Source organism: Cupressus sempervirens, chromosome 3, assembly GCF_028749045.1.
Source record: "Cupressus sempervirens isolate cs-2001-9-10 chromosome 3, ASM2874904v1, whole genome shotgun sequence".
NCBI classification, from domain to species: domain Eukaryota; kingdom Viridiplantae; phylum Streptophyta; class Pinopsida; order Cupressales; family Cupressaceae; genus Cupressus; species Cupressus sempervirens.
The window spans coordinates 77,894,375-77,911,308 of NC_143120.1; the positions used below are offsets into that span (position 1 = coordinate 77,894,375).

The 16,934-nt window shown below is 37.8% G+C and overlaps 1 pseudogene; it reads left to right on the forward strand.

The window, feature by feature from the left end:
- LOC149564860 (O-fucosyltransferase 9 pseudogene) overlaps positions 1-16,934 on the forward strand; it is a 37,354-nt pseudogene that overhangs the window by 8,132 nt on the left and 12,288 nt on the right.

A 16,934-nucleotide genomic window follows, 5' to 3' on the forward strand; every position in this document is an offset into this window, starting at 1 on the left:
CAGGACTTGGTGGATAGGTTGGTTGAAAGATTTGACAAGAAAGATCCAAAGATTTACTTCTGGGACTTAGCACAGCTGAAACAAATCGACAACTAGGAGTATTTCATTAGTGAATTTCAATAGTTGGCAGTCATGGTGCCAAACATTTCAGAGCATAGATTGATAGTTCTTTTCATTGAGGGCCTATCCAAACCACTGAGAGGTTGGATAAAGGAATTTGATCCTATTTCTTTATAGGAAGCGATGAAAAAGGCAAGAAGTATGGAACATGCAGTCCCAACAAACAAATTTTAGTCCAAAGGAGCATCTTCTAGTAAGGATAACAAACCATTTTATAAAAAACCAGAGAGGACTGATTTTAAAAATGATTCTAAGGATAAAACTCCAGCACCTTTTGACAGGGAAACATTAGAAGATTTGAGGAAGAAAAAAATATGTTTCTACTATAAAGGACCCTATGATGCAAACCATGATTGTCCTCTTAGGCCAAAGGGAAAAGCTAACAAAGTTATGTGGGCATACTATGAGGAATCAGAATCAGATAATTCAGATCAGCAGTCTGATATAGAGGAAATAGATGGTGAAAAAGAGGAAGACAAGGCTGAAAACTTGTCTAAAATGGAGTCCAAGGATGGGGAAGGAGATGGGCAACTTAGCGAAGCTCATCTCACTAGTATTAAGCAAGAAGTGTCATTCTGGATGAGAGGAGTACTTGCTGGAAAGTGAGTCATAACCTTGGTTGATATAGGTGCCACTCATAATTTCATTGATGCTAGGATGGTGGAGAAGCATGGCATACAAACAGAGGAGTTTGGGGGAATTAGAGTGAGGGTAGCGAATGGCTATGTCCTCAAATGTGATTGTAGGATCACGGGACTCCCATTGAAAGTTAATAATTATGACTCTAAGGAAGATTTTTATGTTGTACCTATGGGAGATACAGATATAGTTCTTGGGATGAGTTGGTTTCACGATATTGGTGAGTTCACTCTTAACCTCAAGGAGATGGAGATGAGGTTTAAAGTGAATGGGAAGACACATATTCTTAAGGAAATCAGGGACAGTGATCTCAAGATGGTCTCTCTTCGGAGAATGGCTAGATTGATTCGACATGATCAGGTAGAGTGGGCAGCAGAGTGCATGTCGATGCCATCACAAGAGGGACAACATAAGATTGAATATCCTCTTGATATTCAGGAGCTTAGAGTTAAACACTCTAAGGTGTTCAGTGACATTCCACCAGGTAGACCACCAGACAGAGGTATTGAGCACATCATTGAGTTAGAGGAGGGGGCTAAGCCCATCATGATTACACCTTACAAGCATCCAAAGAGGTTGAAGGATGAAATTGAGAAAACCATAAAGGAGTTACTTGCTATGCGCTGCATTAGACCAAGTAAGTCTCCTTTTGCTTCTTTAGTGGTGTTAGTAAAGAAGAAGGATGGGACATTAAGGATGTGCATTGATTACAAAGTGCTTAATAGGAAGACGATTGAAAATAGGTACCCCATTCCCGGGACCGATGAGTTGATAGATGAGCTTCATGGAGCTTGCTTCTTCTCAAAGATAGATTTGAGATTAGGTTATCACCAGATCAGAGTTAGAGAGTAGGACATCGAGAAGATAGCCTTTAGATGTCATTGTGGCCATTTTGAGTTTGTAGTTAAGCCATTTGGGTTAACTAACACACCTGCTACTTTTTAGGCAACAATGAGTAGGGTTTTCCATCCTCAGTTGAGGAGATTTTTACTTGTCTTCTTCAATGATATCTTGGTATATAGTAGATCTTGGGAGGAGCACTTGGTTCACTTGGACATGGTGTTGGGTATATTGGGCAGAGAATCCTTGTATGCAAAGGAGTCAAAGTGTGATTTGGGCATGACAAAGTTCTTGTACTTGGGTCACATCATCAATGCAAAGGGCGTGCACATGGATCCTAAAAAGATTCCTGCCATTGTGGAGTGGCCTTCACCGGTGAACCTTACACAGTTGAGGGGCTTTCTAGGACTATATGGTTTCTACAGGAGGTTTGTGGATGGATATTCTAGGCATGCGATACCCTTGACATATTTGATGAGAAAGGGAGCTTTCTTGTGGACTTTTGAGGCACAGGAGTGTTTTGATAAATTTAAGGAGTTGATGACTTCTTGTCCAGTGTAAGCATTATCAAATTTCAGCAAACCTTTTGAGCTACATTGTGATGCTTTCAGAGAGGGCATTGGAGCGGTGCTTATGTAGGAGAAGCACCCTATTGCTTATGATAGCAGAAAATTGAGAGGGCCAGAGCGGAGCTTCAGCATATATGATAAGGAGATGTTAGCCATTATGCATGCTTTGGCCAAATTTAGGCAATATTTGGTAGGTATCAAATTTTGTATCAAAACTGACCATAATAGCCTAAGACACTTTTTGGGGCAGCGAGATCTCAATGATAGGTAGCTAAAGTGGGTGAGCAAGTTACAGTCCTATGACTTTGACATTACATATTTTAAGGGGACACTGAATGTAGTTGCTGATGCCTTATCATGTAGGCCCCATTTGAGCTTATTGACAGACATATCGGAGGATTGGAGACACTTGATCCTTGTAGAGTATGCAAAGGACACTTGGGTAGCTGGATTCATAGATGGGACTTCAGGACAGCAGATACACCCTTGTGAATGAACTCATCATTGACAAAGGACAAATATTTTTGGTCTCAGGATCAGTAGTGAGGAGGGTGGTTTTGAAATCTTTTCATGATTCACCTATGGTAGGACATCCTAGTTTCTACAGGACATACCGACAGATTAGAGAGAAATTCACATGGAAAGGGCTCAAAGCAGAGGTACTTTAGTATGTTAGGAAGTGCCCCACTTGCCAGTAGAATAAGCAAGAACACTCCTATTCAACTAGTTTACTTCAGCCACTTTTGATTCTTGATAGGAAGTGGGAGTGTTTGTCTATGGACTTCATCACAAGACTGCCTAGAGCCCAAGGCAGGGACTGCATATATGTGGTTGTGAATCACCTTATGAAGTTTGCACACTTCTTTCTGATTACTGCTACATACATTGCTACACGAGTGGCAAAGTTGTTCTTCAAAGAGATATTCAGATTACATGGCTTACCTCAAAGCATTGTAAGTGACAAAGACAATAGGTTTATGAGTCACTTTTGGCAGGAGCTATTCAGGTTGTGTGCGACAGAGCTCACTCCGAGTACTAGCTACCACCCTTAGATAGATGGTCAAATAGAGATAGTAAACAAATGGGTGGAGGGATATCTCAAAAATTATATAGCAGGGCAATAGAGGGCATGGGTAAAGTGGATTTATCTCTATGAGTATTGCCACAATACCACTTATCACATGTCTATTCAGATGTCACCCTTTATGGCCCTGTATGGGTATGAGGCACCTAATTTTATGGATATGCTTTTGAGTGATAGTAGAGTGCCCAGTGCAGGTGATTTGTTATAGGAGAGTCAAGACCTTGTTAAGACTCTCAAGGATAATCTAGCTAAGGCACAAAATCAGCAAAAGCAGTATGTAGATCAGAAGAGGACTGAGCAGACTTTTGAGGTTGGAGACATGGTGTATCTTATGTTGCAACCTTATCGTCAACCCACTCTCAAGAAGAGTGGTGCCGAGAAACTCAAGCCATGATACTATGGTCCATTTAGGATTATCAGGAAAGTGGGAGAGGTGGCTTTAAGTTAGACTTGCCGGCAGAGAGCAAGGTACACAATTTTTTCCATGTGTCGCGCCTCAAGAAGGCGCTAGGACATCATATTATGCCTTCTATAGTACTACCACCCCTGGATGATGAGGGAAAACTTGTTTTGATACCGGAGGCTATCACTGATTTTAGAGATACGAACTTGAGGAGATGTACCATCCGGGAATATTTGGTGAAGTGGAAGGATTTGCCAGTAGAGGATGCTACTTGGGAGAGTGAGGAGATTTTACAGCATCCAAAGTTGAGATTTCTTGAGGACAAGCAATTTCAGGGAGGGTGGACTGTGATGTCCCCTTCTAGCTAGAGACATCACTTTAGCTGGTGATATGCCTATCAGAGACCCTTGTAGGCTAATAAGATTGGATAGAGGGTCACCTTGATGTGGAGATCTTCCAAGGACCAGAGCAGAGTACTCTTCTGGGTTGCCAGATTTTGTTTATGATGAGTTTTGCTTTGAGTTTGACTTGGTCAGGCTATTTTTAGCAGTTTTGGAGTTATAAAGATAGACCCCTACTATTTTTAGAAAAGGGGTATGGTCATATTTAGTTCTACCATGTTAGCTTCTAGTCCAAATGACATTAAAAAATGTTGAGTAATAATGGAGATATTAATGTTTATTTAGTTAAAATAAACATTATTGGTTTTGAGCCTATATTGTTAAGTTATAATATATAACTTAAGTGAGGGTCATGATATCATAAAAGGGGTCATTGTTTCAATTAATTGTGGCTCCAAGCTTATGGAAAAATTAAAAGGGATTTTCTAAGTTTTAATGTAATAACATTTTTTATGTTATTATTATATCTTTTATCCCACATTGAGCGTGGAGACTCATTCTGGAGTTGAGGAGTCCTTATAAAAAAACCTTGTCTTCCTTCAAGAGAAAATTATGAGAATTGCTTAAAAACTTTGCCTTGTGAAATTTCTTGAAGTTGTGGCAACAAGGATTTCTACAAGTTTGAGAAGAATTCAGACTGTAGAGGACGTAGTATCTTCAGAGTTGATGTAATTTGAGGGTGTGAAATATCACTTGAATTTTTCCTGTGAGTTGGCTTCATTCTAGAGTCAATATTGTGTTTTAGTAGGAAAGAATTGGATGAATCTATTTATAGGTTGGAAGGGGTTATAACAGTGCGCTACAGTACTGCAAACAGTAACATGCTACAATGCTGCCATGAATAGTGCACTACAGTGCTGTGAACAGTACAATGCTACAGTGAATTAAAAATCAGAGATTTAATATTGCAGTTTTTGATAGGCGTTGTCCAAGGAGGAAGCAACCAGCAGCATGGTTGCGTATTGGAGACAAAAATCAAGTTTTCTTTTCAACTATTAATGATGATGTTTTAATGTATTCTTCTAGCAATAAGTATTGTACAAACATTAGGAGCCATCTAAATAAATGAATTTGATTAGCATTATAATCAGATTTGAGTTATAATTTTAGGTAGATTAGTTCTCAATATTGGTATTTTCTTTTCATCAACTCAAAAACTCAAAAATAGCTTAAAACATTCAAAAACAAACCAAAAAACAATCATTACACCCAAGGAAACAAATAGTGATCAGCGTAGAGCCTATTTGGGATTCTTACAAATGGAAAAATGGTTATTCAAGTCAAGAAGAGGATAGTGTTAGCACATGTTTGTCTTCATGTGAATCAGATGCTAATTGGGAAGAAGAGAGCAATGATGAAAGTGAGTGCTCTTATGTCAGTAAAGGTATGAATTCTTTTCTTAAATCTGAAAGTGAATCTCTAGTTCAAAATTGTGCAAATCAGTTTGAGGTTGAAAGTTGTGAAGAAGAGTTGTCTACACAATATGAAGATAAAGAGGTTATCCATAAGGAAGTATTACCTAACTATGTAGAAGAATTTCTTGAAGATGTGTGCAATGATGATCAGTATACTATTGATTCTAAGGTTAATACATCAGCACCTATTGGTAAGATAAATGATGATTTGCTTGCAAGACATTTGAATCACCTACATGAAGACAATGAAAGTAACTTTGATTTATATTCTACATGCTTCGTTAATAGAATTAATAATGTGTCTTCGAATGATGATTCTGATTTTTCTTCTTCATATGTTGAAAGTGTCCATGACAGTGATTTTAGAGATGGTTTTGAAGTTTTCACTAATTTGTTATATGGTGAGTAGTTTGATATTGATCAGCACATCATTTGTCCTAATGTCTACAATGTTAGGAATAAGGTGTCTCAACCTTGTATAATTCCTATTCTTATTATTTGTTTTGTAAAATGTATTTCTTGGAAATAATGTTGATATGTCGACATCTTGAATTGTGTGTAAAGAGATCATGACTAAAATGGTTATGATGGATTCCTATGACACATAAGAGCTATGTTAGGAAGATTCAATGATAGGTGAGGACATGTGGCAACTAAGATATTCGAAGAATGGTAAAACCCTAATACGGTTTAACTTTGGGAGTAGCCCTAAAGTGAAGCACATGTTATAAGCATTTTTAGGGTTGCAAAGAGATGCAAAGCGAAAAAGGTGTATTGTTCGTACTGTGAGTAGCTACTGGAGTCTTCTATTGTTGATGTTGAACTTGCATTGCAAGTGTATTGTAATCTAGTGTTGAAGATAATACAGTGTGTAGGTTCTGAAGGGGTGGGGTTGTTTTATTGAAAGGTTTTTCCCCATTGGAAAATCTTTGTCTTATGTGTTTCTTTCTCTGTCTATTTTCTGTATATATGGTTGGCTGCAATATTGTTGTTTACATGATATTGAATCTGTAAGTGTAGAAGATTTTAATGGGATTTGCATCATACTTTCCTTATGAGATTAGTGTAGGAAGCTATTGTTGCACCTGAGTTTCCTTACAAGTGGTATCAGAGCTTGATCAACTTTTGATCCTAGTTGTTGGGTAGGGTTTTTTGAGCTAATCTCAAGTTGAGTGGGAGTCTTGTGCAGAGAATCCTAAATCTTATTTGCAGATTGAGATGGTGAGTTCATCATATGGAAGAATGGAGGTGGAGAAATTTAATGGCACTAATTTCGAGTTGTGGAAACTCAAAATGGAAGAAATGTTGGAAGATCATGACCTATGGGAAGTGACTACAAGTGCTACAAGACCAGCAACTATAGCTCAAGCAGATTGGGATATCAAAGACCATAAAGCTAAGGGTCTCATAAGACTCTGTTTAACCGATGCAGTCCTTTTGAATGTTCTAGAAGAGAAAACCGCATATAGTTTATGGGAGAGACTTGGGGCCAGGTATCAGGCCAAATCTTTGGTGAACAAATTTTTCCTAAGGAAGAAGTTGTATTCTCTATGAATGGAGGAAGGTGGATCCTTAATGGATCATTTAAATGCATTTAATCTACTGGTTGCACAGTTGACATTAGCTTGTGTCAAGTTAGAGGAGGAGGATTGTTGCTACACACTTTTGTGTTCTTTATCAAATTCATGGGACCATCTTGTGATGGCTCTCAGAAGCACATTAGTCACTTTCAAAATGGATGATGTGGTGTCTTCACTGCTATCAGAGGAGATGGAGAGAAAGGCTTCCGTTTTGGTAAAAGAAGCCCTTGTTGTTCATGGGAGATCCATGGAAAGAGGAAAGAAAAATGACAATAAGCCTAACAATAAGGGTATATCCAAATCTTGTGGGAAGTCAAATACTTCCAATAAGTCCAAGGCAAAATGTTGGAACTATAATAAGACTGGGCACTTTTGTAAAGACTGTAAAGAGCCTAAGAAGAAGAAGAAAGCCTCAGATTCTGGTTCTGAAAAATGTCAAGAAGATGGCGATGCATTCATCGTAGCTTTGGTAGCCCATGCATCTGATGATGTGTGGTTGGTTGACTCGGGTGCATCTTTTCACATGACCTCTCATCAAAACTGGTTCTCAAGATATGAAGAGTTTGATGGTTGAAAGGTGTACTTGGGTGATGATTCTCACCTAAAGATAGTTGGACATGGAAGGGTCACTATCAAATTTCCTAATGGATGAGTAAAGGGAATCAATGGAGTTATGCACATTCCAAGTTTGGCACAAAACCTATTATCTGTAAGTATGCTGAATGATGTAGGTGTGCAAGTTGTTTTTTTCTAAAGATGGATGTAAGATGATGAGAGGAGCTATGGTGCTCGCTAAGGGTACTAGGGGAGGTACTTTGTTTCAGCTTGATGCATACATTTCTCAGTGTAATAGTTCTTCTATTTCAAAGAAGAGAGTAGCTATCACTTCATCCCCACCATCTGAATGAGCAGTAAAGAAGACTGTGGTTAGTGGTTCTGATGGTAGTGCAACTAGTGTACCTAAGGGTGCAAACACTTTGGAAGGAAAGCTTCTTGCAGAAAAGACAATGTTGTGGCATTTGAGATTTGGTCACATTGGTGAGAAGGGTCTCAGAACCTTGAAAAACAAAAATCTCATTGAGGGGTTAAATGATTGCAATCTCAAGTTTGACTTTTGTGAACACTGTGTATATGGTAAACAAAATCGTGTTCAGTTTTACTCTAGTTCTCACAAATCTTCTGATGTTTTGGATCTTATTCATTCTGATGTATTTGGTCCTGTAAAAGTTCCTTCAATCTCCAAGTCAGTATTTTTTGTATCTTTCATAGATGATTACAGTAGAAGGACATGGATTTATTTCCTTAAAATTAAGACACAATTCTTTAGTTGATTCAAGGAATTTAAAGCCCTTGTAGAGAATCAAACTAGTAAGAAGATTAAGTGTGTGAGAACTGACAATGGTGGTGATTTTTGCTCAGCGGAGTTTGAACAGTTCTATAAGGAACAAGGTATTGAGAGGCATAAGACAACTTCGTATACCCCACAAAAAAATGGAGTTGCAGAAAGAATGAATAGGACACTGATGGAGAAGGCTAGGAGTATGCTTAGTGGAGCTAGTTTAGAACAATGGTTTTGGGCCGAAGCTATGGCCACTGCTTGCTATCTGGTTGATAGATCTCCTACATTAGCCCTTGTTGGTAAGACACCCATGGAGGTGTGGTCTGGTAAGAAGCCTTCAATTAGACATCTTCGTGTTTTTGGTTGTGAAGCTTATGCACATGTTCCAATGGAGAAAAGATCTAAGTTGGAAAACAAAGCTGTTAAATGTATTTTCATCGAGTACAGTGCTGGTGTGAAAGGATACAAGCTTTGGGATCATGTGACTAGTAAGGTGTTGTATAGTAGAAATGTTATTTTTAGAGAGCTAACATCTTCTCCTATTGTGCTACAACTAGATGAAAAAGAAAAGGAAAAGATGTTGTTCAGTTGCCTCCTACCCCTGAGAAGACTGAACAGAGAGAGCATGTTGGGTCTAATAATGAGGAGAGCTTTTGTAGCTCTGATAGTTCAGAAGAAGAGGAAGAACAACCTCAACCTTAGCCCTTGAGGAGATCCACAAGAGAAAGAAAGCAACCAGAAAGGTTTGGTTATTCTATGTTAGATTCCAGTTGTGCTTTTGCTTTGATTACTAACACTGATGAGCCTAGATCTATGAAAGAGGCTTTGGGCATGGAAGATGCAAGTTCCTAGATTGAGGCTATGGATGATGAGATGGCTTCATTAAAGAAAAAAAAACATGGGACCTTGTACCTTTTCCTAAAGGGAGAAAATTTGTTGGCTGTAAATGGGTGTTCAAGAAGAAATTCTGTGCAAATGGCAATGTTGAAAGGTACAAAGCTAGATTGGTTGCAAAGGGGTATTCACAGGTAGAGGGAATAGATTATGGTGAAATATTCTCTCCTATTGTCAAGTTTACATCCATTCGATTTTTGTTATCTCTTGCTGCATCATATGATTTAGAGATAGAACAGATGGATGTGAAGATAGCTTTCCTTCATGGTGATTTGGAGGAAGAGATTTATATGTCACAGCCTGAGCACTACATTGTTAAAGGTAAAGAATCCTTAGTTTGCAAATTAAAGAAATCTCTATATGGTTTGAAGCAATCTCCTAGGATGTGGTACCTTAAGTTTGATGCCTTTGTGTTGTCAATTGGATTTGTAAGATCAAAATCAGATCATTGTGTTTATTTCAAAATTGAAAATGATCGCCTTCTTATTGTTGCATTATATGTTGATGATATGTTGTTGTTTGGGAAGGGTAAGGGTATGATTTTTGATTTTAAATCTCAGTTGTTAGTGCAATTTGAGATGAAAGATCTTGTGGCAGATAGGTACATCTTGGGTATGGAAATCAGTAGAGACAGGTCTAACAGAAAACTTTGGTTGAGTCAGAGTAAGTATGTGAAGCCTGTGTTGGACAGGTTCAGCATGGCTGATTGTAGACCAATATGTGTTACTATTCCTGTGGGAACAAAGTTATCTGTAGATGATTGTCCAAAATCTCCTCGTGAGGTGGAGGACACGAGTAGAGTACCTTACGCTAGTGTAGTTGGTAGTCTTATGTATGCTATGGTCTGTACTAGACCAGACATTGCCCAAGCAGTGGGAATCCTGAGTCGATTTATGGCTAATCCTAGACAGATACATTGGGATGCAGTTAAGCGAGTATTTAGATATTTGAGGGGTACATCAGATTACTCCATATGTTATCATGGTAACTCTTCTAGATCTCTGCATTTAGTTTGTATTCATGGGTTTGTGGATTCAGATTGGGCAGGTGATATTGACCGCAAGAGATCCACCAGTGCTTATGTGTTCACTATGTTTGGTGGTGCCATTAGTTGGATGAGCAAGAGACAAACTATGGTTGCTTTGTCCACTACAGAAGCTGAGTACATGGCTGCTACTCATGCTTTTAAGGAAGCCATTTGGCTTAAGAGATTGTGTTTTGATGTTGGTGTTGATGCAGAATAGATTACTATTTGGTGTGATAGTCAGAGTGCTATTTTCCTTGTGAAGAATCCAACTTTCCATGCCAAAATGAAGCACATAGTATCACTTTGTGAGAGATATGGTGGAAGATGGAAAGGTAAATTTGGAAAAGGTAGATACTATGAAGAATGTTGCAAATGCATTAACGAAACTAGTGGGCACTGAGAAGTTCAGATGGTGTTTGGAGTCTATGGGCCTTTTGGCCTATAGTGTTTAGTTCGTGTTATGTTCTTGTTGCTCTTACAAGGTGTTCGACAAGTGGGAGAATATTAGGAATAAGGTGTCTCAACCTTGTATAATTCCTATTCTTATTATTTGTTTTGTAAAATGTATTTCTTGCAAATAATGTTGATGTGTTGACATCTTGAATTGTGTGTAAGGAGATCATGACTAAAACGGTTATGATGGATTCCTATGACACGTAAGAGCTATGTTAGGAAGATTCAATGATAGGTGAGGACATGTGGCAACTAAGATATTTGAGTACTATACACTCTACCCCAATAGTTGGGTTTGGGGTTCCTATTTTCTCAGAGAATGGTAAAACTCTAATATGGTTTACCTTTGGGAGTAGCCCTAAAGTGAAGTGCATGTTATAAGCGTGTTTAGGGTTGTGAAGAGATGCGATGTGAAAAAGGTGTATTGTTGGTACTGCGAGTAGCTATTGGAGTCTTCTGTTGTTGATGTTGAACTTGCATTGCAAGTGTATTGTAATCTCATGTTGAAGATAATACATTGTGCAGGTTTTGAAGGGGTGGGGTTGTTTTACCAAAAGTTTTTTCCCCACTGGAAAATCTTTGTGTTATGTGTTTATTTCTCTATCTATTTACTGTATGCATGGTTGGCTGCAATATTACTGTTTACATGATATTGAATCTGTAAGTGTAGAAGATTATAATAGGATTTGCATCATACTTTCCTTATGAGATTACTGTAGGAAGCTGTTTCTACACCTGAGTTTCCTTACATACAATGGCGCTTTGCATGGAGTTATCAATCCTCTTTTTGAAGAACACATGGACAATTCAGATTTAGTTGAGAATGAGTTTGATGATGGTACCTTGTCTTGCTGATATAAGAGATTAGAATGTTATTTTTTCGAGTTTGATAGTGAAACTGAGGATTATGTGGCATCTGATGAGATAGATGACAAGGTGTTTGAGGAAGTTTTTTTTGAAAATCAGTATGCACCTTGCAATGAGTTTTATGATGAACTCTCTGATGTGAAGACTAATCTATTTGCTGATTGTGGAGAACCATTTGAAGATTGTGGATTAGCTTCAAATTCTAACGTTAATGACATGTGTGAGTAAAAGTCAAAGTATTCATTTGAGTATCATCTGGTGGTGCATAAGGATATGCAAATTCAAGGTATGAGTGATCCTTTTCTCCATGTTGAATATGATGCATTCATATTCAAAGTTGATAGCATGCAAAATTTATTAAATAAAGAGGATTTTCAGTTTGAGTTTGATAGTTATAAGCATGCTGATCAAAACTTTCATAATGAGCAAGTTGTAGAAGATGAATCTAGTTTTACATGCATTATGAAAGTGAAGGTGTTGATTCATTTTTACTAAGTATGGAGTTTTAGGATGTGTATCTGATTGGTGAAACTGATATGAGATGTAATTTTAGTTTACCTCATGAGAAAAGGAATGAAAATTAGGTATATGATAGAGGTAAACAATTTTGCTGAAGTTTGGTGGCCCGAGGTCATCATGTGTATATAGTAGTTGTAGTTGTTTCCTTGCTTTCAATAAAGTTGTTTGAGAGAGTTTTTGAAGTTCAGGTGTGTGGTCTGCTTCACCCAGAGATCTGGAATCTTTCCATGCCCGCAAGGGGCATGCATCCCTAGACAGAGCCACTATTGGGACTAAAAATTGCATGCTTCATTTTTAGTCACATTTTGAAAATTTGAGAAATCAAGCCCCATAAATGCTTTTTGGTGAGTTTGTACCTGGCTATCAATCTGAGCCCTAAGAGGTGTTTAATGCTTCTAGCACCTTTCATTCAACGTGTATAAGTGTTCCATGGTCATAAACTAATATTCTAAGCCATTTCGTGAAATCTTGTTTTGAGCATTTTACAAATCTGCTTTTTACCCAAAGTGTCAAACAACGACAGGAGGCTAAGTTTTTCTTTGAATATCTTTAACCCAAAAATGTGTCATAACTTGACACTTTGAGATTTCTTGAGTGTCCATACCTAAGAACCTATGTTTCAGATTTTGAGTCATTTTGAGTCCGTTTGACTAGGTTTTGAACCCCTCAAAATTGGTTAGTTATTGTTTTCATTCATTTGCACTTTGTACATAATTCTGGGAAGCCCTATTTGACATGTTATAACTTTTGACCAGTTGACTAAAATGTGGAAATTCCTTTTGCATGCATCATAGATGTCAGAGACTTGTTATGTTTCAATTTTTAAGTCTTGATGAATCCGTTTGATCAGTTTTCAAACGTAATTGCGAATGCAATTTATGACTTTTTACTGGTGTTAGCATTTCTAGATTGATCAATACCCCTATTCGTGATGTCGTATCTCTTGATCGATGATTGGTTGAGTCAAATGGATTGCACCCCTATATTGTCCTCTAAAAATACTCCCAAGTGTGTCAGTTTGCAAGTCATGATGAATCTGTTTGCACATTTTTTCGGGTCAATTCCATTTCAAAAAAATCACTTTTTAGTCATTGTTTCGATTGACAAAATCCAAGTAGCCCACTTTGGACGTCTGACATTTGTACGCTGTGATTTTTCATAAGCCCAAATCACATATCCATAATATCCCCATAACAAAGAACCAACACCCCAGTTTTCATCTTTCCATGTGCCCATTTGCCCAATTTTTCGAGCCAAATCCAAACCTAGTTTATTGTTTTCTGACGTGTTTTCTTGCAGGTAAATCTGAGAGGACGAATTTGACATTGAATTTATTTTGACTGGGAATTCATCATGAGATGAGATCTGATAGGGTGTAAGAAGGTGGAGCAGAGATTCAATATGTTCAATTTCAAGGCCTGGTCAATGGTTTTGGTCAATTTTTGAGGCGAGTCAAAGGACCATCTGGCACAAATTTGACAAAGTGCAGATTGATGATAAAATGAGCTTTTAATGATCAATTAATGCTCAAAATTAATTTCCAGTCAGTTTGAGGATGTCAATGGATCAGTCTGTGAGTCTGTTGTTCAGAAACAAAATTTTTTTTTAGCCAGACCCACTTTGGGGTCCGGCTGATTCCATCAGACAAAGTAAGCCTAAGAATTGAAAATAATGAAGCTTGAGATGAATGTTGCATGTGAAAGAGGATGGAAGGGAAAGTTCATTAGAAATGGTCACATCATTAGGCCTGGGATAAATGGGAAGAATGGGAAATGTCCTCTTTCTCCATTGGAGGTGGGCATGATGCTTAGAGGTATGGGATTTAATAATAACACATTGATATATTTAGCATCTGAAAAATATACAAGGTAGGGAAAAGAATGTATACCTTGTATAAACTGTACATTGAGTAGAGGACTACCACCTTCTACTGGTTATATAATTATTGAAGAAAATGGTGGCCTAAATCAGCAACACACATCAATCTGCAATGCAGTAGCACTGGCAGGCCTTTTGAATGCAACACTTGTGATTCCCACATTCCACTTCTAACAGTATTTGGCGAGATCCAAGAAAGTTTGGTGATATATATGACGAGGGACATTTCATAAGAACTTTGAAAGATTATGTGCAAATAGTGAGAGAGCTCCCACAAGATTTAATGGAGAAGTTTGGCTACAATACAAGCAACATCTTAAATTTCAGGATTAAGGCTTGGTCTTTTGTTGATTACTACCTACAAAAGATTCTTCCTAAATTACTTGATACTGGTGTGATCCGGATATCTCCATTTGCAAATTGATTGGCATCAGAGGTCCCATCCAACATACAACATCCCTAATGTTTGGCCAATTATGAAGCATTGAAATTTTCTGAGCCCATTGCTTTGCTTGCAGAAAAGTTAGTAAAGTGCATGACTAAGGCAAGTTCCAAGCATAATGGGAAATATATATATGTTCATCTTCGGTTTTGAAGAGGACATGGTAGCTTTCTCATGCTGTATATATGATAGAGGAGGAGTAGAGGACCAAGCACACACAAAGTAAAGGCCATTAGACCAGAGAAAAGAGTCCACATGAGGAAAAATAGCACCAAACAAAGCAAGGAATCCACTAGTTAAATGAAAGTCGCAGACCTCATGCAAAGAGAGCAAGATTAATATTTTCAATTCTGTGGACAATACTAAAGGTAGTGAACTAAAGAGGAGCCATGTTTTTAAAAAAAGGATCTCATAATTGAAGCAGCTCACATAATTTCAAAGAGAAACAAGCCACTGTGAAAGGGGACCCAGATTATAGAGCCATAGCTACAATATGAAGAAGGGCCCTCCATATTTCTGCATATGGAGATAGGAGAACACCACAGTTGAATCCGTAGCAATGAAAGACACCTTTCAGAGAAGATCCAAGCCACTATCAAAGACCAGTTAGAGAAGACCTCATGCAATCAGCATGTGAGGATATCACGCCTTGACAATTAAGAAATGTACTCACGCCTTTTCAAAAGAGAACACACAATCAAACCAAAGGAACCCATGCCTATAAAAGGAAGTGAAGATTCAACATTTTTGAAAGATGAAGCCAGTCAATGCCAAATGTGGAGTGACCCATGACATCAAATGAGCAACAATTTGTAGTTAAAAAATGGAGAGTGTTTAAGCCGCAGCAAGGAGAAGGCAATGGATATAAGAAACAGAGAAGCCAAATGCATTAAAGAGCACGCAATGCAAAGAAGTGGCAGGCATAAAAGCTGCCTCTTTAAAAAGGGACCATGGAGGATATTGCTAGAGAAAATTTTACATTTTTTGCAAATCAGGAAAATACATAAACAAGGCTGGAGCAATTCGCACCAGAAGGATGCGTGATGAGCCCATGTAGTGAAAATGTAGACAAGAAGAAAGTGTTAAAGCAGTTAATCCCACATTGGTTGTGGGTTGACCTTTTTCAGTGTTTAAATATAAACTCAAATAGTATGAAGAATGTCTTAAGAAAAAGGCCTTTTGTAAAGGTAGCAATCCGTGGTGGAGGCCCTATACACATGGATGACATCATCAAGATGTGGGGTCTATGCAAAATTTTAAACGAAAAAAAAAGCTGATGACATGGCAAGTTGATGAGCAGACGCACGAGATGTTGACATGTGTTAGATCATGGGAAGCTCGCATTCCCACATTATCAAGTTGTGCACTTGTTAAATAATGTGGGAAAGCAGAATTAGGACATGTGGCAATTGGGTTCCGACTGGCGGCGAGGTGGCGATGAGGAGCAACTTGATAGGATGCGTCAGATTGTGACATGTGTCACTATCTGACAGTCGGCGCAATCCCACATTATGAAGATGCGAGGGATTTAAAAAATATGAGAAAGTGGGATTCCACCACGTGGCATGGGCCTGCCCAGTGATGATGTGGCACTGCATTTGAGAGGTCAACCAATCATGGAGCGCCATGTGGCATCGGTCAAATAGAGAGTTGACTACGGATTGAAAAGATAAGGAAAATGTTGAAGAGTAAAAATTAAATATTTTAATCATTTTCTCAATTTTAGTTGCACGTCAGAGTTTTTTAATTTCAAAAGGATTAATTCTAAAGTTTTAACTTTAGAATTTTATTGTTCAAAAATAAATTTAAAAAACAAAGATGTGCAAACCTAGGCTATGTAATAGAGGAGCATTTTTCAAATCAACTTTTTGGGCATTTTCAGAAGGCAAAGTATGCCTTATCATATATTGTCGGAATTAGGGAAGTCTGAATTTTTTGATTCTAAGGTTAGTTTTTGCACAACATGCCATTGGTTCTTGCTACATGAGGATTTATGTCAGGTACTTATCTTGCAATGATATTCAAGTATGGAAGTTCAGATTTGATTCCTAGGGAAGTAATGACCTGAATATGGTTAAAAGGCGGTAAAAATGCAGTTTGGGTCAAATTCTGATAGTGTTCACTCAGTAAAATCTCAAATTTTGATAGCATTTCATGAGGCTGATCAAATATTTTGGTGACTGAAAAAGGTTTCATCATTTCAATAGAGATATTTTGCAAATTAGTAATAGAAATGATGAAACAAGATCAGATCAGAATGAGAGATGGAAGGAAGAAGTTATTCAGTTACAGAGGATTACATTTCAAATGGACACTTGTCACTTGAAGATCAAATCCGAGATTCTTTCCTTTTCTATATCTTTCTATTTTCATTATTTCTAGGGGTTCCAATTTTTGTTACTAAGAAACCAGTTGGTTCTTGTCTTTTGGAGAAAAATCTGCACATTATTGTGATACCAAGGTC